The sequence below is a fragment of the Canis lupus genome, chromosome 7, assembly GCF_048164855.1.
Source record: "Canis lupus baileyi chromosome 7, mCanLup2.hap1, whole genome shotgun sequence".
NCBI lineage: Eukaryota > Metazoa > Chordata > Mammalia > Carnivora > Canidae > Canis > Canis lupus.
In genome coordinates this window covers 2,714,493-2,742,251 of record NC_132844.1, presented here as the reverse complement: position 1 = coordinate 2,742,251, position 27,759 = coordinate 2,714,493, and the positions used below count along the sequence as shown (strand labels likewise).

At 41.9% G+C, this 27,759-nt stretch overlaps 3 long non-coding RNA genes across 6 annotated transcripts; 1 reads left to right on the top strand and 2 right to left on the bottom strand.

Annotated features, from left to right (window-relative positions):
• Positions 1–482: 482 nt before the first annotated feature.
• LOC140636206 (uncharacterized) lies at positions 483–11,229 on the bottom strand. 4 transcript variants are annotated; one of them, XR_012033503.1, is made up of 4 exons: positions 8,718–8,883; positions 5,750–5,885; positions 1,803–1,920; positions 483–1,071 (listed from the first exon to the last, which is right to left on the bottom strand). It is a non-coding gene; the product is annotated as an uncharacterized lncRNA (long non-coding RNA). The 4 variants fall into 4 exon arrangements; XR_012033505.1 differs by lacking the exons at positions 5,750–5,885; positions 8,718–8,883 and adding an exon at positions 11,198–11,229; XR_012033504.1 differs by lacking the exon at positions 5,750–5,885 and having other exon boundaries at positions 8,718–8,880.
• Positions 11,230–18,070: 6,841 nt separating this feature from the next.
• On the bottom strand, positions 18,071–19,939 carry LOC140636478 (uncharacterized). The gene is made up of 3 exons (XR_012033663.1): positions 19,706–19,939; positions 19,129–19,290; positions 18,071–18,244 (listed from the first exon to the last, which is right to left on the bottom strand). It is a non-coding gene; the product is annotated as an uncharacterized lncRNA (long non-coding RNA).
• LOC140636477 (uncharacterized) lies at positions 18,766–26,973 on the top strand. Its single transcript, XR_012033662.1, has 3 exons — positions 18,766–18,929; positions 21,090–21,159; positions 25,288–26,973. It is a non-coding gene; the product is annotated as an uncharacterized lncRNA (long non-coding RNA).
• The last annotated feature ends 786 nt before the right edge of the window (positions 26,974–27,759 follow it).

Sequence of the window (27,759 nt, the reverse complement as noted above, 5' to 3'; positions counted from 1 at the left end):
TGCACTGAGTTGTGTCCCTTCCTAAATTTGAATGTTGAAGCCCTAAACCCCAGGACCTCAGAATGTGACTGTATTTGGAAACAGGACCTCTAAAGAGGAAATTGAGGTCAAGTGAGTTCATATGGGTGGGGCCCTCGTGCAACGTGACTGGTGCCCTATGAGATGAGGGAGAACAAAAAGGTGCACAGAGGAAAGGCCATGTGAGGACACAGGGAGAAGACACCATCTGCAAGCCACGGACTGAGGCTCAGGATAAACCAAACCTGCCGACATCTGGATCTTGAGCTTCCAGCCTCAACTATGAGAAAATAAATTTCTGTTGCTTACACCATTTAGTCTGTGGTATTTGGTTATGGCAGCCCGAGTAAACTGATATGGTTACAAACACAAATTTGGAAGGTGATGTTCATGAATTTGAGCAAATGTTTGCCTTTGCTGGGCATCTGAGACCGTTAGAATAAAGACAACTATCATTTTTATTTTTTTAGATTTTATTTGTTTATTTGGCACACGCAGAGAGAGAGAGAGAGAGAGAGAGAGCACATGTGGGGGGAGCAGCAGGCAGAGGGAGAGGGAGAAGCAGACTCCTGCTGAGCAGGGAGTCGAAGGGCTCAATCCCAGGACTCCAGGACCATGACCTGAGCCAAAGGCAGCCACTTAACCACCCGAGCCACACAGGTGCCCAAGACAGCTGTCATTTTAATCAGTGTGAGTTATGTGTCAGGAAGCCTGCCGTACTAGCCATGCACTGTCTCACTGACTCTTCACTGTAACCCCAGGAGATGAGCACTATCACTGCTCCTCTTTCACGGTTGGGGATTGTGTGTGCATCATCATGTACATATACATGCACACATACATGCACGGGCCCAGGGAGTGAATCAGTGAACCAGAATCTCAAAGATAGGCACTGGTGGGCCATCAGATGTGGGTAGTCTCCCTCCAGACCCTGTGCTTGACCACCTCTTGACAGCACGTTTCCAACCACATGGCCTCCCTGAGGTCCTTCCAGTAGAAAACACGTCTTCTCATTCCCATCATGCCCTTCCCTTCTTCCTTCTTGAATCTTACCTGCCAATTCAAAGCACAAGTGAGATTTTAGCAACCAATGGAAGCCCACGTACGCTCTCAGCCTCCTCTGTATCCTAGAGCATGACATTCTATGGATTCCTATAGCACTGCCTGCGTATTGCTGGGAACTATCATGAATTATCTGCCTGGGGGTATGTCCTGTATCCGTGTCCAGAGAAAAAGCTTCTTGAGGCTAGGGGCTAGACCATGGACTTCTTCCCAGCATCCATTACCAGACTAGCATATAAAGATACTTAAGGAATACTATTTGACTGAAGCTTCCAAAAATAAATTTCCGTACAGACACTGTAAATAAACTTAAAATCTATGAAAACACCTCAACCTGAAATGTGTGATTTCAGCTGCATTAAGAGTCTGGCCTGCCTCACCACTTGGAGACTCTACATGGTTGTGGTGACCAACAAGGTTACACAAGGACAAGTGGGGAGCAAATCCAGCAGCCCTCAACTGAGTTTGGAGCTGTTTTGCATCCACTACTCAAGCATCCCCACACTCCCCTTGCACGCTCATTGCCAACATTCACTAGTTTCTCAATTAGACAGTTTGTGTTATAGGAGATGCAAAGTCTTAAAGTCAGATAGTTAATACGTGAGAAACCTTGAGCAAGTTAATGTCTCTGAATCCCAGTCTCTTATTTGTAAAAGACAATGACTCTTACTTCAAAAACAAACAAACAAACAAACAAACAAACAAAATAAAACAATTCTTACTTCAGCATCCCCACCGCAGCCTCGTGGGGTTGTAGTAAAGTTTAAAAGCCATATAGGTAAGTGCCCAACATATAGCAGATAGTCTGCGTATGTTAAGCCTGTCTTCTCTCCCTTCTTCCTGTGCCAAATGTTTAAAAAGAAAAAAAATCAACAAACTGTCACTAGTAATTAAATTGCTCCACATAGCCACTGGAAAAGGTTCCAATCATACTGATACTTAACATTTGATTAAAGATTTGCCGTTTACAAAGGGCTTTTATGAGCCTTAACATTTGATCCTTAGAAAAAGTTCCATGAAGGAATCAAAGCAAGAATTATTACCATTTCAATTTTAGGGGAAAAAATAAAAAGCACTGTGAGTCCTCTATAGAACAAGTTACTCAATCAAACTTACTCAACTGGAAAGTCACAAAGCTCAGGTTTAAACCCAGAGAATCGGGATCTTTCTGGGAAAGCACAATGACTCCCTGAACTGGGCTCTGGGGTAAGAAGATTGTTCTGAAAAACACAATGGGAACATTTAGCACACATTCTGTGAACAATCATGACAAAGGGTTGTGCTGCTTTTTTTCTCCAATCCTTCCTTAGGTTATACTCCCTTCTAGGGGTATTCTCAGTATAAAGGAAAAAAAAATTACCCCTTGCCCATTTCCGGTAGTATAAGAACATGGTGACATCTCTCCAATTTTCTCCTAAGAGAGGCATAGTGAAAAGGCTGGGAAGGATTTTGCGCATTGCATAGCTTGATTCAAATTATTTTTCATGTGATGCCTCAGTTTGTAGTAGAAAGTAGAGTCAGTTTGTGTTTTTATGAGAAATAACTCATGTAAATGTCAGTGATATGATTTGTTAAGTTGCAAATGTATTAATCTCAAAGTACTAAAGCTAGAAATGACTTTTTAAAAACTAAAATTAGACAAAGAACTGGAAAATAAAATTTCGAAAGTATACTGTCTACAATAAGATCAAAAGACAGAACTACTTAGGAATAAATATGAAATCTGTGCAAGAGTAAGACACAGAAAAGGATTAGACATTGCTAGAGAAATATATAAAGATTTGAATAATGGAAATATATACTATGTTCATGAATTGAGATACTCAGGATTGTTCTCTATTCTCACCACATTAATCTATAGATTTTATGTAATTCCAATCAAAATCCCAGCATATCTCTTTTTTTAAGAAATTGATAAGCTGATTCAACAATATGTATGAAAATGCAAAGGATCTAAGAGAAAAAATAATTATGAAAAAGATGAAAAAACTTGGAGAACTTACGCTATTTGATTTTAAGACTTACTGTGAAAAAATCAAGGGGGTGGAATAGAATAGAGAGATCGAAAATAGATCCAAACATGTGTGATGACTGTGTCAGGCAAAGATTTCTTCACTAGGTCAAAAATAACACCAAAAATAAAATAAAATTCATTGCATTTATCAAAATTAAATCCTTCTGTTTTCTTCAAGAGAAAAATACAGGAAATGAAAAGGAAGACTGGGAGAAAATTTTTGCAACACATATAACTGATAAAGGAGAACATCCAGTATATGTAAAGCACCCAATTATAAGACAAATAATATAACTTATTTAAAAGGGTAAAAGATTTCAGTAGACTCTTCACAAAGATATATGAATATCCAGTACTCAACATGAAAAGGTACTCAACACTACTAGCTTGTAATGTAAATTAGATTGTAAATGTAATGTAAGTGTGAATTAGATTAAAATTGTAATGTGGTATTACTTTACGCCCACTAGAATGGCTAAAATTAAAATGACTGGCAATATCAAATATCATCAAAGACTGGGGGCAAATGGAATGCTCATACGTTGCTGGTGAGAGTGTAAAGTGGTACAAAGGCTTTGAAAAGCAGTTTGGAAGTTTCTTATAGAGTTAAAAATATACTTACCATATAACCCAGCAATTCCACTTTTAAGTCTTTACTAAAGAGAAGTGAAAATGTATGGAACAGAAAGGACTTGTACACAAATGTTCACGGTTCATAGCAGTTTTATTCATAATAGTCCACACCTGGAATCCACCCCGTATCCATCGATAAGTGAATAAATAAACAAATTGTGGTATAGTCACACAATTGAATACCCTACTCAGTAATTAAAAAAAAAAAATGAATTACTAGTATACACTACAGCCAGGATAAACCACACAGACATATTGAAGGAAGGGAGACAATACCAAGAATGGGTATGATTCCATTATATGAGACTTCAGAACCCACAAAATTAATCTATGATAATAGAAATTGGATTCGTGGTTTCCTAAAAATGGTGGAGGAGGAACTGACCATAAGTGTCACAAAGAAACTTTTCTAGAGAGGTGGAGGTATGCCATATTACACTGATCTGGGTATGGTTCTACGGTGTCATCAACCTGTATGTTTGAAATAGGTGAACTTGATTGCATGTAAATTATACTTCAGAAAAGTTGATATATTAAAAGGCGGACAGGGTCAAATTTCTTTAAATATTCTTTTCCTCTCACTTCATAAAAATTTGTGAAGGCTCTAAGTGAGACATGAGTCTATACCGAGGGCTATCCCCTCGATATCGATTAATTAGAGATTAATTTATATGAAGGGAACTTTGCCGAGCTTCCCGCTCAGATATTCCAAACACTAGTCTCCTCAGACCAAAAGTTCCAATATTCTTTAAATGGTAAGTTGTAAAAGAGGGTCATATTCTAAAACCACCAACAATATTAGACAATAACGAGACCCACAAATCAGACACGTTCCACAGGCTTCTAAAAAAACACTTTAAAAAAGACTTTATTATGGAAAATTATAAACATACATAAAAGGAAGAACAGCAGAAGAAATCTTTGTGTCCTCATCACTTAGCTCCAAAAATCATCATTATCTGGCCAATCTTGTTTGTCTATAACCCTAAAGCTCCCCTTCCCCACCTGCTCAATGAATATTTTAAAGCAAATCCTAGGTGTTGTATCATTTCATCTGTAAATACAAGAAGCTCTAAAATCGTGATTTGTTTGCTCATGCTGTATTCTCTGCCTGAAATGCTTACCCCTGTGCCCTGAATATAGCTGAATCTTTCTTATCTGTCAGATGAGACCTTTCCAGAAAGACCTTCCCTGATCTCCTGATAGAAATAGCTCACCTCTACCTCGGCCCCATTATTTTTTGTCCTGGTAATTTTTGACAGTTTGTAATTATGAGTTCCTGGGTTTTGTCTGTCTTCTCAACTATATTCAAAGTGCCGCTGCGTGGGCACTAGCACAGCGCCCGAAAGGTGGTTAGTAAATGGTAGGTCCTTATTGCTAATTAATTGTTCTGACCAGAGAGCCTGCAACAACTTTTCAGAAGTCAATGATTAACATTTCTTCTAGATGGGGTGAGGTACTGGATTACCACCAAAGGTGAACTGGCATTGTGTTTTCATGATTTTTCAAAGCCTACAGTATAGGAGGTGTTGAATAGAGCCGGCGGGTGTGTTTCTTCTTTTATATATTTTTATAAGAACCAAGGAATGTTATAAATGGAAGCAGCTTGAGAAATAATCTACATTCATAGATTTGTCGACTTTTAGAATGAAAAGAATGCTTAGGTAACATTTTGTTGAAGACAGTTCAAGCTTTTTTCTGTTAACAGATAACAGAATGTCATACCCACACCTAAAGTTGCAGGATTTGTGATTTATAAATGGCCAATAATCTGAGATCTTTGTCTAGAAATATAATCCATTAACGTAAGTGAGAATTTAATTTCATGAAACATTAGAAAAATCACTCGATTTTGTATTATCTACAGCTCATTGACTCAGTTAAGCTATTCATTCAATAATTTTTTTTTTTTATATCCATCTTGTAACAAAACTCCTCTAGGTAGTTGGGGATATAATAACACTGGAAAGGGAGCAGAGATGTGCTAAGGCCCACCCTTGAATCCAGAAGTGTCCAACGCACCTAATATAGCTTTGAGTTTCAGGTAACCATTCTAGTCGATTCATACAGAAGAGTGTCTTCCATGCCATTGTCTCCATGAAGTTACGCCAAACACTCTGTCCATTTCCGTCATCACTCCTTCACTCTGGCCAGGGCGCTAGTCACAAGATAGGGTTTAAGGATATGGGTTGCCAAAGTGATAGGTTCTTCTGCATTGAGCATGGAGTCAGGGGCAACTTCAGAGGTGGAGGGACAGCAGCCAGGGAGGTGGGGCTGGCCAGCAAGAGGGACGGCACGTTTCTCCGAAGTAGAGCCGATGCAACATCCACCACTACGATCCCAGTCAGGGTGATGCCTCTATTCTGATCTCTGTCTCTCCGATGTTCTTTTCTACCACCGCCATCACCACCATTTTGTTAGCAAGGGACTTTGCTAGTTTGCTGGCAAAATTCTTCTCATTGTCTGAATATAGGCTTTCCTGGGAAATTCTAGCTAGACTCCCTGCTTCACCTGGACACCAGCCCGTGAGGCATCCACTCTGGATGACAACAGTAGAACAGCAGCAACGCTAGTCTAACGAGTGTGGATATTGAAACGGTGGGGTACTAAGTGTACAGTGTTTCCCCGCACCCGAGAATAGAGAATACCATGTATTGCAGTTTTAGAATTATAAAATAATGCAAATTTCCTATTTTAACATCTCAAATCTCAGTTGCCAAGTAACAAAACCACAAGTTCTCCTATTTTCCATGAGCTTTCAAAGTTTATGTTTCTGGCATACTTCAGGGCACAGAGGAACTTGTTGCTAAATATATCGTATGCTCTGCCTACAAGAAATTTGGGGATTTCTCAGAACGACCTTGGGGCTGATGGGGTGATGGAAAAGTCACTGCCGGGCTTTTCTTTTCTGAGCTGCTGGTTCTATTACTATGGAGAGACAAAGACTAACTGTTCCCCTCAGGATGAATGTTTCTTTGAGAAGCCAGAGACATTTCTGGAAAGATGGAGTAATAATCCTGAAAAGGGCATGTTGGGGAGCAGGCCTGGGATTCCACCTTCCTTGTTGGAAAACTATACAATCCAAAACCTGCAGAATTCTAGTCTCTTCGCAGAGCTAGATGTCCAGCCCTTGGGCTGGTCTTGCTGGTTTTCTTTCATGGTGAAAATTAGCACATCCTTCCTCTAAATTCTTGAGTTGTAAAAGAGTTTTACAACTTATTTTCTACACAAGCCCTTGGTACTCCTCATATGTTGCCCTTGTTATTGGTGCTGCTGTGCACGTGATACATCCCTAACTAGATCACAGGCTCCCAGGGAGCAACTATGGCTTGGACTTCCTGTTTATCTCCCGCTGCCCTAGGGAAAATACTCTGTACGTAAGTTCTAAATAAGTATATGTTAAATGACTAAACATTCGTAGCTGACTGAGCGAAGGGAACAGAAGTGGTATCTGCCGACAATATTCCCCCCATTCTCTGTTTCCTCCTGTAAATACCAAACACACACACGCACACTCACAACCATAGACCCTAAAAGCAAAGTCTTCACTTCTATTGCTCCGACTCCTAACATCCCTTGGCCTGTCTTGATTTCTTATGGTAAAATATATGAATTATCGGGCCTGTGCTTAGCTTCATCTTGATTTTCTTAGATTCTGTGATTCTGCAGAATGGGCACTTCCTGGCTTTCTCCCTATTTCTCTTCATTCTCAGTCTCCTGTGTGGATTCCGGCCGATGGCCCACACCGTGGTTATTGGTGCCAGAACCCCTCTCTCAGCACTCACTCCACGTAGTACCTTTTGTTACCGTCTACATGCTGTGACTGCCAATTTGTATTCACAGATGAGCTCTCTCCTCTGAATGGTAGGGCCATGTAACTGATGGCCTACTGGACATCTCCATGTGGATGTCCCCCTAGGTGACCCAAACCAGAATTACCACCTTCCTTCTTCAAAGCTGACCCTACTCCTGTTTCTGATCTCTGAAAATTACCTAAACTGGACACTTTCCTCTTGGCTTGACTCACCACCAATCATCAGTAGCTGTAGGCTCTACCCCCATCACATACCTCTTTACTTCACTGGTTGCTGGGCTAGATCAGGTGCCAGCATCCCTCACGACAGTATGGGCCACCGGTTCTAACTGGCCTCTCCAAGTATGGTTTTAAACCCTCCAGGCCATTTAATACTGAAACCAGAGTAATCTTCCTTTCTTTTCTTTTTTTCTTTTTTATGTAGGCCTCATGCCCAGCATGGAGCCCAGTGTGGGGCTTGAACTCCCTCCCCAGAGATCGAGACCTGAGCTGAGATCAAGAGTCAGATTGTGAACCGACTGAGCCACCTGGGTGCCCCCTTCTAAACTATAAATGTGATTATGTCACTCTGCGCCTAAAAATCTTTCAATATATCCCATTGTTCTTCATGATAAAGCAAAATTCCTTAACGTAGCTTAGAAAACTCCTGCACGACCCCAGCCCTGCCAACCCAGCCCCAGCGCTAACCTTCTTTCTAGCCCACCTAAATGCCTTTATTACCTCAAATGTGCCATACCACCTCTCATTTTTGTGTGTTTCCTCAACATATCACACTGCCTCCCCCAACCCAGTCCCCAGTTTTGCCATAACCTCTGCTTCTGCTGCATTTTAGCTCCACCTCTGCCAAGAAGCCTTTCCCAGCCCCTCAAGTATAGCTGAAGGGCCACTCATTGGCATTCCCAGAGCATATGAACTCTCTGTGATTTCATTTATCATACTGTGTTATCCTTGGCTTTTTTTTTTTTTTTTTTTTTTCCTGAATCTCTTACTAGCCTCACCCAGAAAGACAAAGATTCTATCCCTTTTGTTTAAAGCTTAATCTCCAGCATCTGGCCCAATGTTTGGCACATAGTTAGTGCTCGGAAAATATTTGCTAATGACTGCCCCGAATAATAAACTACATGAAATCACTTTGCCTACACGAGTGTGATATACGTAGAGAAAAATATTTCTTACCTGGTATTTAAAGCTAGAAATGGGGATGCCTGGGTGGGCCAGTGGTTTGGCTCAGGTCGAGATCCCGGGGTCCTGGGATTGAGTCCCACATCCAGCTCCCTGTGTGGAGCCTGCTTCTCCCTCTGCCTGTGTCTCTGCCTCTCTGTGTCTCTCATGAATAAATAAATAAAATCTTTAAAAAAATAAATAATAATAATAATAAAAGCTAGAAATGGATTTTCTGCTTTCCTAACCTTACTGGCTATTTTAATTATCAGGAAACGGCAACTTCCTGATGAAGTGGGGTGAGGCCGAAAATGTAGATAGAAGTTTGATATGAATGGTTCTAGCGTCCAGTGGGAGCAGATTCTCCTTTATCACGAGATACACACAGAATGGGGGTCTAGAAATCTCTAAGTTAACTCCCTGGGGATTGGTTTTTGTTTTTGTTTTTTGTTTTTTGTTTTCTTATTGATCTATTGACTGATCTCAGATAGAACCGATAATAAGTACATTTCAAGCTCCTGGTATATTCTGGAAAGTTGCGTATCAGTTTTTCTATGCACATTAAATACATACCGACAGTGGTCATCCAGATCTCATACTTAGCAGAGTATTTACATTAAAAATCCATTAAAAGTATTTACACTAAAATTTCTTATTTGACTATTCAGGCTACCTGGCACTCCTAAATTCAAAGGGACTCTGGGTTTGATTCCTTTCCAATTAGACCCCGAGCAAGACAAGAAAAGAAGTAGTAAATTCAAATATTCAGTGATTAATCATGTCAAAGTTAAAGACCAGGGTGCAAAGAAATCCACTATCTTGCCCTGAGTGGATTAGGGAGAGTGTTTTTAAGGAGGTGATTAAAACTAAAGGTTTTAGCTGGGAAAGCCTACAGAATCTGTTGATTCTTTCTTAGAAAATAAACTGCCTAAATTAAATAGTAACTCCATCAAGAGGCATTTGAAAGCCACTTTTAGCAGAATGCTCTCATCAAGAACACAGGCCTAATTTTCTCACCGGGTGCTAGGGACACTAGTTAGCTTGCCACAAGGAGAAACAAAGGAAATAAACTAACACCAGTCTTTTGTCATATTCCTGGATCCAACATATCTTACATTAAAGCTAATGGGCCTTAGAAGAACACAGGGAAAGTAAGCTTTTTAAATACTGAGCTTACAAACCTAACCTTGATACGTAGGCTTCGGAACTCAGGTGGGGCCCTATTCGAGCTATCTAGGGCTCCAGCGCTCTGGTTCCCCCAACATTCAGGTGCACATGTGACAGAGTCAAACAAACACAGAACTCAAGCCAGGAGACTTTATTTATTTATTTATTTATTTATTTATTTATTTATTTACTTATTTTTAAGATTTCATGTATTTATTTGAGAGAGCGTCAGAGAGAGAGACCACAAACAGGGGGAGCAAAGACCTGACTCTAAATCCAAGCTTTTACACACACCAGCAGTGTAAGCTTGGACAAGTAAATTCCTTTCCAGAGTCTGGGAAACCTGAAGGTACAACTTGTAGATAAAAAAACTGGGTTGGGGCACCCGGGTGGCTTAGTCAGTTATGCATCTGCCTTCAGCTCAGGTCATGATCCCGGGGTCCTGGGATCCAGCCCTTGCATTGGGCTCCCTGCTCAACAGGGATTCTCTGCTCTTCCCCACTGTCCATGATCTCTCTGTCTCTCACTTTCTCTTTTAAATAAATAAATAAATAAATAAATAAATAAATAAATAAATAAATCTTTAAAAGTAACATGAATTAAAACAGGTTGGAGGGCCTCTTGTCTTCTTTTCTAGAAACGATCTGCTATGGAAGCAGCAAGTCGCAGCGGGCCTCCTTGGCAAAGGGTTAACATTCACCTCACATCTTTCTGTGGTGCTTTTAGCAGCAACCTGGAAAGCTCTTTCACTTATGCCCAATTACACTGCAAAATGTCAAGCTTGTGAATTTAAAAACTTACTGTCAACACTTTTGCTGCAAGTAGATATTAATTGATATTAAATCACTGTGGAATGCCTATAGAAAAGCACTGCATGCCAAAGACTTTCTGACTGAGGAAAGGTAAGCACAATGAAATAATTAGATATGACTTTCCATTTCTTTACAAATGTTGCTAAATACTTAATTCAGCAGCACTTGGGTTCTCACTGTCTTTATTATTAGCTCGCATGTATTCATTTTGTCTAGTTCTCTGTAGGTGTTTTTTTTTAAGCCCCTTAAAATAAAAGAATATAGTATTCAAAATAAATGTGCTCCATTAATCATAGCACTTTCTCAGCATTGACTATTAAACTGAAATCTGGGTCTGCAATAATACTGAGACGATTCAAGACTTACAAACATTTTTATGAAAGAAGACGAGTACCTTGGACTTGAGCATGGAGTTATCATTATATTTGGAAGAACAGATGAAAATTTAAAAAGTATTTAAAATTCTTCTCTACCCTAAAAATTTGGGATCATGGAGTAGATGGAAATGCTGCTTACCAGTACTGCTAGCTTTCCTCTCTTCAGACTGGTGAGGATTATACTTTTGGGTCCTTGAAATTAGATACAGTCATGTGACTTGCTTTGGCCAATGAGGTAGGAGTGTCACTTCTTGGCAGAAGCATGTCATGGTTGGTGTGAAAGGCTACAGTGTTCTCCTGCCTGCCCCAGTTATAGAAGCACATAATGATAGAAGACACAGAAGAAGGTTACCCTAGGGAGTCACCCACCCATGCAGTAGACCCAGCATGAATGAGAAAGAAACTGCTATTGCTCTAAGATTTAGGGCTTTTTGTTACCACAACATGGCCTAGAGTTTATAACCAATACAGAGACACTAAGCCCTACCATCCCAAGCTCCCTGGACTCCCTCAGCATGTCCTCACAAACTTTCCATTCTCTCCTCTAAGTTGCTACTAAACTTAGAATCAAACATATTTTTTTTTTAGGAAAACTAATATGATATATTGGATGCTAACACCAAGAAAACCAAACGATTGAATTGACCATATATAAGTATATGACTATATATACATATATAACATAGGCAGAAAAATTCACATATTAATATACTGGATTAAGTGTCTCCTGGGATTTCCTCTTATTGAATCAAAGGGTGTATTAGTTTCCTATTGCTGCTGTAACAAATAAAGTGACCAAAAACAATGCAAACGTATTCTTTTACAGCTCTGGAGAGCTCGATCTAAATCCGTGTTAGGAAGGCTGTGTTCTTTTTGAGGGCTCTAGGGGGTGGTCTGTTTCCTTGGCTTTTTCAACTTTAGTGTGGCCTGTATTCCGTGGCTTGTGACCCCATTTCCAAAGAGCAGCACTTCAACCTCATTTTTCATCATCACGTTTCCTACCATTCACTCTGACCTCCTGCCTCTCTGATAAGAACCCTGTACTTACATTGGGTTTATGAGGATAATCCCCCCCTCTCAAGATCCTTACCTTAAACACATCTTCGAAGACGCTTTTGCCAAATCAGGTAAAATTCACAGTGGGTGTTTGAAATCATCTAGCCCATCTTGCTTCATCATCACTCCACACCCCTTCTCACCCTTGTCTAGCACAAGGTCTTAAATAGAAATCCTTGCTGAAGAAATGAACGTTTAGCTCAAATGTGCACTGTATTATATCTTCCTTTATCAAGAGCCCAAACAATAAGGTTAATAAAGATATACACACAGAGAGAAAAAAGTAATGCCTCTCATAAAAGCAAGAACAGGGGAGCTTAAAGTAGCTGGATTTAAGCTGATCAAAATTAATGGGAAAGAAAGTAAAATATCTTCTCATATTGGCACTTAGTACTAAGTCTTAGCAATATGAAAAAATGCTTCAAGTCTATGACTATTCATATAAATACACATTATGCATACATATGTCAGCATTGGATACATCTGCATGGATTCAAATCACTAGTAACTAACCAGAATATATACTATATGTCTTTTTTTTTAATTGAAAGATTTTATTTATTCATGAGAGAGAGAGGCAGAGACACAGGCAGAGGGAGAAGCAGGCTCCATGCAGGGAGCCCGATGTGGGACTCCAGGGTCATGCCCTGAGCCGAAGGCAGATGCTCAAACATTGAGCCACCCAGGTGCCCCTACTATATGTCTTTTTTTTTTTTTTTTTTTTAAAGATTTTATTTCTTTATTTGAGAGAGAGAGTGTTTGAGAGGGCACAAGCGATGGAGAAGAAGTAGACTCCCCATTGAGCAGGGAGCCTGATGTGGAGCTCCATCCCAGAATCCTGGGATCGTAACCTGGACTGAAGGCAGCCATTAAACTGACTGAGCCACCCAGGTGCCCTAAGTTATATGTCTTCTTGCTGAAAGTTGTGTATCAGCTGTCCCTCATTCTTCTCATATGAGACAATCTGCTGAAAGGAAGAGTCCGTTATTTCATTCTTCTCAGTTTGGAGTCTGTGTAGGACAACTCCCTCTGTTTCTGTTCTTTTTGTGCCTTTGTATTACCCAATTCACATGGGCTCTAAGTTTTTTTTTTTTTTTTTTTTTTTTAAAGAGTAAAAATTCTTAAAATGTGTGATCTCACTAGGTGCCTGGAGGGCTCAGCCCGTTAAGTGTTGAACTCTTTATTTCTGCTCAGGTCATGATCTCAGAGTCTGTAGATCAAGCCCTGTGTTGGGCTCCATGCTGGATGTGGAGCCTACTTGGAATTCTCTCTCTTTCTCTCTCTCTCACTCACTCTCTCTTTTTCTGCCTCCCCCCCCCCGCCCCGCCCACCCACTGACTTGCACATTCTCTCTCTCTCAAAAAAAAAAAAAAAAAAAAAAAAAAGTGTGATCTCCCAATTCCACTTAACCCTGTGACTCCATGATAATTTTTTCTAGCGCTTTCCTCCGCTCACCCAGTACTTACAGCTTGAGGAAATTCACTCTTACGGGCTGTCCAATTTGCTATCACTCTAACTACTGACCTATAGCTTGTGTCATTCTTTCTGACAAACAACTTGAGGTGACAAACCTCAAGGGATTGGGATTTTCCAATGGTGAATATACAATTACCGATGGGTTTCCTAAATACCCAGTGAATGAATCCCAATAACTAGATTGCAAATATATCTCAACCATTTTTTTTTTTAAAAGATTTTGTTTGACTGCAGGTTCTAAAGTGAAAGCTAAAAATATGAAAGACCCAAGTGTTATTTTAAAAGGCTATTAGAAAGAAAATATAGTAAGTACTTTTTGGTCCTGACAAGTGGTAGCCAGGGGTCAGGAGACACAGAGTGGCCTGGGAATGCCTTGAAGGTGGTGGCCCCATGGCTGTGGCTGGGAACTAGGACCAGCTGATGCACAACAGTGAATCCAACAACATTCCTTGACACCCCAGACCAATACCCTGCTCATGTAGGCTTCCTCCCCTTGAATGTCAGATCTTCTTTCCATGCTTGTCAATTCTAGGTGTTCAGCTCACTTTATTCCTAGTTTAGCTTCAGTTTCCTCATCCACAAAATAATGTTAGAAGAATGAATGAGGACAATATATATAAAACACCTAACACTGCAGCACAAGAGATCACATAAAAGTGCTATTTGATTGATTGCTAGGTTGGTTGATTCATTGATTGACTCATTCATTCAATGTATCCAATATGTACAAGGGTGTCTACTAGGTGTGGGAAGTAATCCTGTCCAAAAAGTCAGGGTGCTGGCTTGGTCCATTACTTCACAGTGCAGAGGCCTATGGAACTCTCAGGTAAAGATATGTAACTTCAGACGTTCTGTGATGTTATGCAGTTATAAGCAGAATTATATTGTGTTCCTAAGTGCTTATGAAAAATTTTATAGACATAGAAGATTTTATCAAATACTCGAAGGAATCTGTGTTGTGGTCATCTTTGCCACCTCGTGGAGTAGCCTACCTACAATGGAAGCCAACAAGGAAAAAAACTAAATAGAAATCTGGAAAAAAAAGACAAAATCACAACAACTTTTGTTTGCTATAAATTTCTCTCCTTTTAGTGAAAGGCCATCTGGCTAATTCAGGGCAACTACTCTTTACAAACAAACAAAGCCACTAGTTTATTGCTCCTAGACACTAAACTATTTTGTGGTCATTGAGTCAACTTAGTTCTCTTATTTTTGGGGTCCATTACTTTACCCATCTCCAAGTTCAAATTCAATCCCACCATCAGCCCATGACTTGCCATGCCTTCTCATTTTATTATATCACTTCCACATTCACTTCTTCCCTTGTTTCAGAACATGACTGTAGAGATTACTTTTCCATTCTGATTGGCCCTGAGCCACTTGCAGAATTACCAAACCAACAATTGAGTTTCCTTCATCACTTTCACTCCCATATTCACCAAGCCAGAGTGATGGTATAAACTCTGTCCCAATCAACATAGTTATACTCCATACTCATTGGACGTTTGTGAAATAAACAAAATAAAGATTTCCCTGTGTCTTTGGAATCTTTCTCTTTCATTCTTAAAAGGAAGAGAAGCACCAAAAATGGAGTTTGATTCCAGGGCCTCACAGGGGAGCAATCCCCAGGACAGGAGAATCTTATCTTCATCCTAACTTGGTGTGTTATAGGTCTGAGAGGAGAGTGTACATAAAGTTAGAGAAGTGGGCAGACCTGTTGCAATAAATTTGAGGCAACATCTAGTTTCACTTTTATAGCACAAATTTTTTAAAGCCTACCCTAAGCAATCATAACACATAAATAGTAAGTGAATAAGAAAACGAAAGTTAATATTTGAAAATGAAATCAGTCATTAGATGAAAAGGATGAGATTAGAGCCTATTATTTTCTCTTTTCAAAAAATTCATGTATCATGTTTACTGTTATTTAAAGTATTTTCAAAATATTGGCATAAATTGCTATTTTTTTTTTTAAACTACTGCAGATAATTCATTCGTGTTGCAACATATCCTCAAGTGGGAAAATTGTCTGGTGACAAAATAGAAAGTAGGCCACTGGGGAGAAAATACACACACACACACACACACACACATTTGGGGTAAAAAGACAAATCCATCTGATTAAATACACTCTGTTTTATCACCATATGTACATAATACTTAAAATAAAGAATGGCCGGAGATTCTTTTTTTCCACTGCAAGACCTGCATGAACATAAGGCATGTATTTCCGGAGCTATGTTTAAAAAAGAAGAAGAGGGCCTTTGCCCCTAAGTGGCAATCCCCCGTCAGGGTGGGGGGCAGGGAGCTGGCCCAAACTACTGGGCAGAGAAGGAAGAGGCTTCTTAGGAAATCCCTGTGAGCTATAAAGGAAGTGAGGACACAGAAAATGCAGAGATCCAATAACCCCCTAAGAACCACAGAAGCCTCTAAATTTCCATTGGAGGTTTTGAGAGTTGGCCCTGGTGGGAGGAGAAAGGTGACACAGAGACCAAAGGCAAGAGAAGCAACAACAAAAGCCTTTCGGGGGAAGCCAGAGGAATTTGGAGACACCGTGACAGTGGAGACCCTGGGAGCGGAGGTGGCCAGGCCCTCCCTTCGCCACTGTCCTCAGACTGCCCGCAGGACACTTAGGGAAGGTCCTTGTCTTGGCCAGACACTTGGCTGACGGGCTGACTGTGCCATTTGAAAGGGACGTGGGAAGCCCAAGGGGGGGTAGGAGCCTCTTCGGGAGGGGACTTTCCCTGGCCCGTGAGGTTTCAGATCATGTTCTGCAACAGCCTCCTGGCTTGTGACAGCGTTTCAGGGAAATGAGACAACTCAAATGCAAATCACAAAGGAAAAGAAATTCAGCCTGGCTTGAGAAAACAAACTGGGCCCTGCCGAGCCTGACAGGCCCGCCCCAAAGCTCGCTGGAAGGGGGACACGGAGGGCAAAGGCCACAGCGCTGGGGGGTAAACACGAAGTAGGGCCTGGGTGTCCGGCGGCCTGCTCTGTGCTTGGGCCCTGCGTGCATTGCCCCTTGTCCATCCAGAAGGAAACGTCACAGAGACATTATTAACCCTATTCTCATCTGTAAGGGTGAGAAAACACACTCAGGGGAATTAAGTGGGAAATTAGCCACCATCACCAGGTCCAGGGCCAAGATTCAAACCGAGGCCCATCTGATCCCAGGGATCATGCTTCTCCCCTTGACTCTTCTGCCACTAATTGAGGTGACTTACCGCACAAGTCACAGTTTTCTTTATACCTAGACTTTTCCTTGGGGATGTGGTACAGGTAATCTTAACGTCAGATAAGGTAGCAGCTTAAAACTAGCCAATTGCAGCCCTGATATGTCCGTCCCTAAGCCGTTTTGTGGAAAGGGGTAAGTCAGGCAACTTCCCCGAGTCTCTGCATTCTCCTCTATAAAATGGGTCGGGCCTGGGCGCTTCTCCAATTCCCAACTTCTGTGAGGCTTTCCTAGTCCTCATGTGCCGAAGGGAAAACATTTCAAAGTTGTATTTGTTTTTTTTTAACAGCGCATATGATGGGATTATCACATTCCAGTTCTCTGTGGATACCGTATGTGTAAGGACCCCACGCTCAGAAAGTGAAAATATTCTTAAGACAGTGTTTTAGATGGCCTTGCGAGTGGAGCCAGAGCATTCCCAGCCAACCCTCTGTTAGCACAAAGGCTGGATGGAAAAAAAAAAAAAAAAAAGCCACTCAACATTCTTTGCCCCTTCCCAGCATAAATCATCACTTGCTGTGGGAAAATGATTACTTGCCAGGATGTAGGGCCTATGACTCATGAGCCGTTGTCCTCGGCCCCCAGTTGAGCAAGAACTAAAGGTGAAAAGACTGAGAAGCTGGGCTGAGGACTCTGGATTGCCGACTGTTCCACCTATGACACCGTAAGAGAGGAAAACCGAAAGCTAGGTGAGAGGCTGGGCCAATGGAGTCACACGCTGCTGTGCTGTGGGGCCAAGTCCAGGGCAGAACGACGTGGGCCCCTGGCTTTCTGAGTCATTCCTTGGGTCTGAGTTGTTATAACCCCAAAGAGGCATTGATTGACAAAATGCAAATAATACCACCCCTGGGCTTGTCCTGACAGGCAACCAGCGTGCTAATTAATGCTTGTGTAAGATACTCTCCACATCCGGAAACACCAGCAAACTTCACAGAGAAGGGGTTAAAATTGCTCAACATCAGCATTCTTATTCTAGCCTAGAAGTACATGAGGTCTTAGACACCACAAACACCTCCCCTTGTGGTTTCAGCAAATACTGTGCTATTCTTTCTCCTTTGTTGCTCTAAGCTTATGGAATATCTGCTGTAAACACACTTCCTATTATATTGCTCTACGTGGTCTTTGGTGTCTTTAAAGAAGGTTTGGTTAGAACAAAGAGCCATCTTGTGATCAAAAGAAAAAGAATAAAAAGCTAAAATTACATACTGCGTATATAGTGTCCTAGGAACTTATGAAATGCAATAAAAATTTTTTTTAAAGATTTTATTTATTTATTCATGAGAGACACAGAGAGAGGCAGAGACACAGGCAGAGGGAGAAGTAGGCTCCCTGCAGGGACCCCCATATGGGACTCGACCCCAGGACCCCGGGGTCACGACCTGAGCCAAGGCGGACACTCAACTGCTGAGCCACCCAGGTGCCCTGCAATAGGAAAAATTGATGTTATCTACTCTAAGCATTGTTCTTTACTTTCTTCTTTACTGTCTTAAAGATAGTGAAAGTAGAAGCTCATTATGGAGATGATGTAGAAGGGAATTTTTTTTTTTTTTTAATTCTCCTAGTTTGGGGAGGGCCGTTAGATACGGTCTTAGGGTGGTGGTTTGTGATTAAGGAACTAGAGTAGAGTTACTTGGGATAATGAAATGAAACCAGAGTCTTCAACTGATGTCAGGAAACAGTAGGTCTTTGGATATGAAAACCTCAGAGAATGGAAGGCTCTTCCTAATGCTAGCAGGATAAATGAAGAATAGTAGTTCTTCAAGTATGTTCCACAGAACTCTAGACCCATGAGGTACCTGCATAAAGAAGGTTTTGTACTCCAAAGTAAGCAGATGGGCTAAGTCTGCAGAGTGGTGTCTCTGCACCACAGCCGCCCTGTTAGGGAAGCCGGGCACCTTTGTCACACCCAGCATATCCCCAAGGCACTGAGGCCCTTGGAACCACGCCCCTCCCCTTTTTATGTTTCATGTGACACTTTTTAATCCTGTACAACTAGTGCTTCATGACCAATTCTTGGTGAAATGCTGGTGAGGAAGGAAAATATAAGGGGAAGAATTTACACGGAAAGGGATCCGCAGAAGGTTCCTGATCAGTGAGGCCCCAAAAGGTAAGATCCTAACGTGAAGAGAGGTAGACAAGGGACACCATGCAGATGAGCGATGGGTTGGACTGACCAGGAGAGGGGATCAAAACTTAGAAAAGGAAGCCAGCACTTAGAATACTTAAATTATATGGCACACAGTGTACCCAGCTTTGTGAGGAGGAATTATTACTCTATTTACCATTAGGAAGAATAAGCAACTCACCCAAGACCACATACCAAGCAATTTAGAGCATGAAGGCTCAGGCAGGCCCGTCCAGCCAGACAGTCACGCAGAGCACGGCTGCCAGGGCTGTGGGCCACCGAGACCGGGACGGGATTGGTACGTGTGGAGCTGTGAGGTAGCGGTGACACGGCCTCCTGGGATCTGAAAACAGATATGACGGTTTTCAAAGCTGGAGTGGGCTTTCCTCTGCAGGCAGAAGCAGGCTGATACAGTGGGAGAAAAACAAAAAACAAAAAACAAAAAACCCACACTTCTGTTTCTTTCCTTCCTTCCATCTTGGGTCCCTTAGTTATCAAACTTCTGGAGAAACAGGCAGGAATCGGGCCTTTAAAACTTTCTCTTGGGGCCCCTGGGTGGCTCAGTGGTTGGGCGTCTGCCTTTAGCGCAGGGTGTGACCCCGGGGTCCTGGGACCGAGTCCTGCATGGGGCTCCCTGCATGGAGCCTGCTTCTCCCTCTGCCTGTGTCTCTGCCCCTCTGTGTCTCTCATGAATAGATAACTAAATCTTTTTTAAAAAATAAATAAAGAAAAATAAATAAAAGAAAACGTTCTCTTGCCAATTCAAAGCAGGCAGCATTTTCTCTCATAGGAGGTCCTCTCTTCTGATGTCCAGAGGAAAACAGGCTCCAATTTGTCTCCCCCAGAGGGGACAGGCCACAGGCACTCCACCTGGGCACCCACACGCGTCCCGTTCCTCTGGCTTCCTCGAAGCCCTGCTCTGTGAGCACTGCCGCTGTGTCCAGGAGGGACGTCTGACGGCCGTGACACTGAAGGATCATGCGAAAAGACAGGTGCTCTGGCCTAAAAATAAATGTTCTCTTTCAAGAGCTGCCATCGACTTTATCTAAACTAATACTAAAAACAAAAAAAAAAAACAAAAAAAAACCAAAACACTACTACTAGATTCTCTAGGTGGAATTCAGGGAAAAGCTTCACATTTTCTTGGGTATATTGTTTACATGGGAGACGGCGTCTCAGAGAGCCCATCTTCGTAGTGCGTGGATTGGAGGAGCTAGGCATTATAGGCAAGGTGTTCCTTCATCAGTAAGCCTTCACCTTATTTAATCTCCCCTGTTTAACAGTTTAAGACGAGATTACCCCAATATATCTGTTTTTACCTACGAACGACCTAACTCTGCTGCCCGGTAATGTATTATGAATGATATAAAGCACTCACAAAAAAAGGTTTTTAAAAAATATTTAAAGATACATTTATTTATTTTCACTATTTCCCCCATACCTCGATAAATCAAGGGATCGGCGCACCTCACTCTGTGATCACTGACCTTACAGTTTGCCTGTCATGAGAGAACTCATCTATTAAATGAGCTCAGAAAGCTTTTGAGTCTCTAAATAATCTCGTTAAAAACCTAAACAGCCCATTAATAACCTGATTGGTCTTAAGGCAATTGAACTATGCCCTCATAAAAAACCATTAAGCAAAAGAATGTAGGCCACTGGTTGGCTGGCTCGCAAGGAGTTACTTCTGTTTCCCCAAATGCTTTTGGTTCACTGCCCACTGGATTTTAAGGGAACAGCTAAATATCGTCTCCTCGGTAATGTTATTCTCCCTCAAGTGCGTGTAATCTTGCAGAGCTGTTTCTCCAGAAAAGAACAAGGTTATGTGAAGGGGAGAGAACATCTCTCCCTCCAGGGCAGTTGTGCAATGCAGGGTCAAGGGCTCTGTCTACAGAACTCAAAACCAGATCTTCAGGGAGTGCTAGGAGAAGAGAAGGAGCTGAACAGAGTGATCGTGCCCCTGCTTGGGCACGGCAATTACTTGAGTTTTCAGATGAAGAGTGCTGTCGGAGGCCCAACAGACTATTTGGCACAACCAATAAAAAAATTTTAAAAAGACAAAAAGGTACCAGAGCGGGTGTGGAATATTTGCTGGGTACGGAACAGCACTAACTAATGCCCTCACACGCTCTCTCCATCTAGATGCCCCATGCACAAAATTCTCCTACTTAGAAGGAGAGTATTGGTCGTTCACCTCACTCTTCCTTTAAAGGTATGTTCATGTCTCTTTCCATTTAAAAAAAGTGTATATTTGCTTTTTAAAAGACTCCTTGGCAGAAAAACCGACCAAACCACTATTAACGTCTTAGTGTGACCTTGGGGATAGGTCTCATGACTGATAAAAGCGCTAAGAGGATTGACAATTTGGTGATCCGTGACTCTGTAAAGAAGGAAGATGCAAAGGGAAAGGGCTTGGAAGGGCTACGGATCTCCAAGGGGGAGACACTTGGGGAAAATGGAGAATAGGAGGATCTCGGAAGGGCAAACAGCATCGTTCAGACTCTGGTTTAGAAACCATTCTAACGGCAGCCACTCGAAATTTGGGTTCTTTGCTGGGCTAGTTCAGCGACCACTGAAATGAGGAAGTAAGCCCAACGCTTTTGTAAGCCTCGGAGTCCATAGAAGTTATGGAAATTCCTGGTGGGCTCACAAGAGACTCTACACGGAGGCAAGGAAAGGCAGGGAGATTCCACCAGTGAGTCAGACCAAAGGGCCAAGGAAGGCCTACAAAAGCTTTTCTCAGACAAAACGAATCACTGAGAAATTTGGGAGAATGAAATCAAGTTAACAGATTTGGGAGAAATGGGTGTATTTCCTACAGGACCCGGGAAAGAACATTAAACAACAAACCTTTGGACTTAAAGACTGAGCGAGAAGGTTGCTTGGGTGGAAGAGAGACAACAGAGCGCCAGGCGCCGGCCCCGGAGGCTGGTGACAGTGTTGGGGGAGGTCCTGTGGGCAGTGGGCACCAGGAAAGACCCCAGCATACCTGGAGGGGCTCCGGGGAGCTGAAGGCAAGTCCATAGTCTGTGAGGGGAGGTGACTAGTGAGGCTGAGCCTCTGTAAGGCCTAATCCTCGACGCAATGGGCCTGGCGATGACCTTGCCTGAGGCTCTCTAACTCCACAGCCCCAAGGACGTGGAGATGAACTGCATCAGGAGGGAGCACATTGATGGGAGATGACTAATATATGGACGAGAATTTCTTGTAAGCTTTTTCTTATTGAACACATCTGTGATAGAGGCTCTGGCATCGCATTTTATACGACACAAACTCTGTAAAAACTCTGAAGTGACTATTAAGTGCGTGATGTCAGGTCTAATGTGGGCCTAAATAACACCGGACGCCACAGACGGTAATTTAGAAGGTTCTAATCACATCTTGACAACAAAAACATTAGAGTCTATATAATAATGTCAAAGCATCTGAATGAAAAGAGAAAAGCACAAGCAATATTTTTTTTTTCTGCAAAAGCCAAACATCTGGATATTTTGGAAGACTGAACAGATATTTCATAAAACCACAGTTTTTAAAGTTAAAGTGTTCTGTGATCTGCTTGGATCTAATTATTTTCCATGGTTTTGCGTGAATATGGAAAAGAGTATTGGTTCAATAACTAATAACTGAATATAATAATGATAATTCATAGGTAGTGGTGGTTGAGCTTCAAAATTCCTATCCGATGTATGTATTTTTAGCGCCTGTGTTTTACACGTAGTGAACCTTTCACACATCGTTAGCTCAGCTGCGGAGGGCAGGGTCCTTCAGAACTCACCACTATGGTCAGCTGATGAACCCGCGTTGGCCTTGTGGTCACTCATATCTTTTAAATTAGATTTAAATAAGAATTTTGTTCTTCATTAGCCATCATTTCTCTTACATGTTTTTATCTTATAACACCCTGTTCTACCGTAGCCGAAGTACCTGCTGGCTTGTCACCTTCCCGACTAGGCTGTAATTCCTCCGCTGCTTACACGGGGTGGCCGGTTCCTGGCTGTGCTGGGACACAGCAGGTGCTCAATTAATATTTATTAAACTAAACAAGAGCCAAAACCCATGTAAAATTAAGACTTCAGCTAGCGTTCAGAGAGCACGGCAGATCATTTGCACCTTAGCTAATTTCCATACTTAAGCCAAGGTAGGCCTGCAACTTTGATTTCATCAGGTTGCTCAGTATTCACGTCAACTTGGATGCAGTTTTATTACTTTAATTTGTTAGTTCAGTGTGTTCACCATGACTTTCCTTTTGGTTTTCCCTTTTGCTGATCCCTCGCCAGCGTTTCTACGCTTCCTTCTCACTCCCCGCTTGGTCACTGCCTCTGGACAAATTCAGGCAGTCATTTGTTAGATTTAAGATAGAAGTTAGAGACACAGGAAGAAAAAACAAACAGAAACCTTGGGCATCACGTTTTTGCTTTTAGTTTTATTTCCCAAATCACTGTAAAAACAACTTGGAGCTATTTTCTTTCCTTTTCCCTTTTTAGCACGTTGTACACCCTGGACAGGCAGCTATGGTTTCTTAATGATTCTACATGATTTTTAATGCCTGGCCTTTAAATATTCAAAACAGTTTGTTAAGTCCATAATTAAATTTTAACTTGTTTTTCAAAGTCTGTGTCTCTGCAGAACCACTGAGAAACACGAAAGACAAATGTTGGCACTTGTTTTTGTAGCATAATCAGAATCTATTTCCTAGGGGGAAGAAATGTTTCTGTGGCTTGCACTTGTATGCACAGTGACCCACCTCCCTGCAGACCCAGGCTGGAGTACACTACAGGCCACGCAGGGCACAAATGCAACCTTTAAATGCTACCAATTCCCCAATAGAGGGCAAGGTCAGGAGCGAAGCCCATAGCTATCCTCCAGTGTGGATCTCCAACTCTACCTCTAGCCTCTTGCTAACCTGCAGCTTAAATAGTTTTTTGAAATTGTAAATTTTGGATGAAATTTTTTTTAAATCAATTTCAGCTGCACAAGAATAGAGATGGGAGCATAATAAGCCCTCCCACCTCCCCAACTCATTAATCAAATATTAATTCTGATATGTTCTCTTCTAAATTTTGTTTAAAGATTTTATTTATTTATTCATGAGAGACACAGAGAGAGAGGCAGAGACACAGGCAGAGGGAGAAGCGGGCTCCATGCAGGGAGCCCGATGCGGGACTGGATCCCGAGACTCCAAGATCACTCCCTGGGCCGAAGGCAGATGCTCAACTGCTGAGCCACCCACCCTGCTGGGGATCCCCCAAATATGTTCTCTTCTAAAGGATCTCAGTCCATGATTTCTAGAACATGCCAGGTCAAAATGTTACACACATCAAAGTCAAATGATATACAAAATATTCGTCTAGTGTTTTTCCTGAAGCATAGTCTAAGCTGGCTTCCAAATAGACTGTAGAATTGATTAATCTTATTTATTAAACTTTCTGGCCTATCCCTCAGCTTTCTAATTCCCTGGGGAATCTACACTTGCAGACATACTTCAACACCTAAGTATGAACTAGACTTGATCATGTCTACCCAAGTCTTGGCCCTCACTGTTTCCATGCTGCAAGAATCACGCTACTTAAATGGAATTTGGTTGTTTCAAATGTATTTAGTTCAGTGTTTGTTTTGTTTATTAGTTTGTTTTAGGGCTTTGCTCTCCCTATTTTGCCTCACATGGATATTTTGCCCAAATTTCCCTACTTTATCTTCCTTCTTCACTCCCCACCTTGCTACTGCCTCTCAACAAACCCATTTCCAGATCTAAGTATTAAGGCTGTACCTACACGGGCAAAGTGGGGAGCTAAGGCAACTCTGGAGAAGAGTTCAGCACAAAATAGCAACCTCCTGATCCAGGGGAAGGCAGGTGGAGCTCTGTAAGGGCTGAGTCTCTCCACCCTGATGCAAACTGATACGAGATAATTTCTATATCTTTCCATCCACTCTCAAAAAGCACATGTATTTTTACTACATTTAACCAGCACATTTAGATGGCTCTTGTGTGCTAAGTATAAGCATAGAGCGCTGGGGCCAAGGAAGGTCAAAGACGTGCAAGGGAAGGGAAGAACTATTTTTTTTTAATTTTTATTTATTTATGATAGTCACACACACAGAGAGAGAGGCAGAGACATAGGCAGAGGGAGAAGCAGGCTCCATGCACCGGGAGCCCGACGTGGGATTTGATCCCAGGTCTCCAGGATCGCGCCCTGGGCCAAAGGCAGGCGCTAAACCGCTGCACCACCCAGGGATCCTTTTTTTTTTTTTTTTTTTTTTTTTTTTGGGAAGAACTATTATGAAGGAACTAGATCTGGGCTGTGGTCTTTATATTCACTCTCTTTTGTAATACCTAACACAGGACAGATCACCTCTGAGAGATGCAGAAAGAGAGACTTGGAGAAGTTAATGAACTGGCCTGTGCTTTCACAGTCAGTGGGTAAAAGAACCAGCATCTGAAAGCAGCCGGCCTGATCCCACAGCCCATCATCTTTCTACTTGCTGCCCTCTGCCTTCACACCAAATGCGTCTGCCCTGAAGATGTTTTAAAAACCATAAGGAGAGGCAAGATTTACACAGATCGGAAAAGCAAAAAAATAAAAATAAATTGAAAAAGAACACGAGATGGAAAAAAAAAAAAAGAACACGAGATAGGATTCAACAAAATCCAACAAGGAAGGTGGTCAAAAACCACAATGTGTGGTCGTGAACAAAAAGTAAAGATGGGAGGGACAGTCTGTGTGGAAAGGAGGTTGGCCTTGATGTCCACCCCATTAAGTTCAGGAATTATCACCTTTTCCTGTGCTGATGTGAACTTTGGATTCTTTGGGTGACTGTTCCTTGCTCTACCATGGCGTCTGAATTCAAGGCAGAGCCCTGGAATCCATTTGTACTGTTGACTCTTCTCATTCTTTAGCCCCCTACTCACCTACCTTCACCGAACCCCTTCCCTAAAATACCGGTGAGGCCAGTAATCTTTCAGAAATAACAAGAAAGCAGGATTTACAATTATTTTGATAATGTCTGTGCAAACAGCCATAAATTCTATACTTTACATCATGCAAAGGGCTGCAGTGTTGACAGTAAGAAAGGGTCAAACCAAATATTTGCATCTGGGGCCTCACCTGTTAGACCAGCAGTGAAGAGTCCAAAGTACAGCCCCAAGGCACCCACCGAAGCCCAGCAGTGCACTTGCGACTATTTTCCTGAAAGTTCCTGCTAGCCAACCCTCGCGGGCCCACTGCCGGCTCCTTTGAAATGGGGATCTCACCTCTCCCCATTCACTTACCGAAAATATGTCCATTATAGGATCAGATAAAGTCATTTGTATACTTATTTGAAATTCTTAGCAGACCTGCCTGCTTTGGACCAGGAAGACAGTCATTTAAAGCTACAGTCTGATAAAAGAAGAAAAAAAAAGAATCACTGGGGAACTGTCTCCTCACCCTCGACACCTCCTGTCTCCTTCCTAGGGTTTGACCTGAAATCCTGGTGTGCAGCAGTGAAGGGGAAAATATATATTCATGTTACTGGGAACCCCTAACACCGTCTTCCTTTTGCTCCTCAGATCATAGGAAATCAAGAATTTTTTGAGGAAGCAATTTCATGTTGGTTTTGGTGGATTGAAACAAATTCAGGCCACCAGATAAAAGAAAGAAGAGGAATGGAAATAAGATCACCCTGCCCCACCTCAAGCCTGGAGACCTTACTGTCTCGAAGCAGCATTTTTTTAAATATAAACTTAGCATAAATAATTACCAGGAAGAAGTGAACCCATATTTCTTACAATAAAGAATATTCTAACTAACGAGCTCCAACTACGCTGAAGTCTCATGTCACGCCCGCATGGACAGTGGGTATCATACAAGGCACTTCCCAGAGCCCCCTTGTGCCATACTGATAGACAGAAGCACTGTACAGACAGCAACCAACCTGTACAGTCAGGATTTTCTGGATATTCTTGATGTAAATATATTGTCCCACTGCTGGAATAGAAAAACGTGTGTCTCAAAAAAAAAAAAAAAGAAAGAAAGAAAAAAAGAAAAACGTGTGTCTCTACGCCCATCTGCATTAAGCTCAAGCGTGTGTGTTCTCTGTTATAGGACGACTCTGTCCTCATTGAATACGGTCTAACAAAGCAGGGGCATCGGTCATATTCAAAATCTTTCTGCGTAACATATTCATCACATCTTGTTAATTATAGACTAAATAGAGTCTGAGCCCAGTTTTGAGGGCTAATAACAGGGGAAATATTATTTACTAACCTGATTTTACTTCTCGATGAACAGATATACCAACGTTCTGGGTTCAGAAATGATTTTTCCTATTATTTTGGTTCTTCCATGAGCAGCCCCAGAATAATACAAGCTGAAATACAATCCCATTCCTTGGATGCTGGCTTTGCTGTTTTTCTCAAAGAACCAAGGCCTCTTGTGGTCCTCAAGCGTATCCACACAGCCACCTGCCGATGGGCTAGTAGTTTTGGTGTGAAAGCATCAGGGTGGGGGCTCAGCTGTGGAACCCAGAAAGCTGGAGGATGGCCACCGAACACTCAGCATGTAAGAATAATGGAACTGCCTTAGCTCAGAAAAAAAAAAAAAAAAAAATCCTAAATTACATTTTCCTGATGCATCCAGCAGAGTAGATGCAAGCCCCCGAAGCCTGGAGTCGTCCACAGGGTGCTGCCCCAGTCATGCCCTAGTGGATGCTCTGGGAGGTTCCATAAACCCCAGAGAATATGCTCATGTGTGGAAATGTTGCCAGAGAATTGTGGTGGGTGTATATTGTGGTTTGAGTTCCTTTATGACTAAATGGTTTATTTACCTCTTTCTTT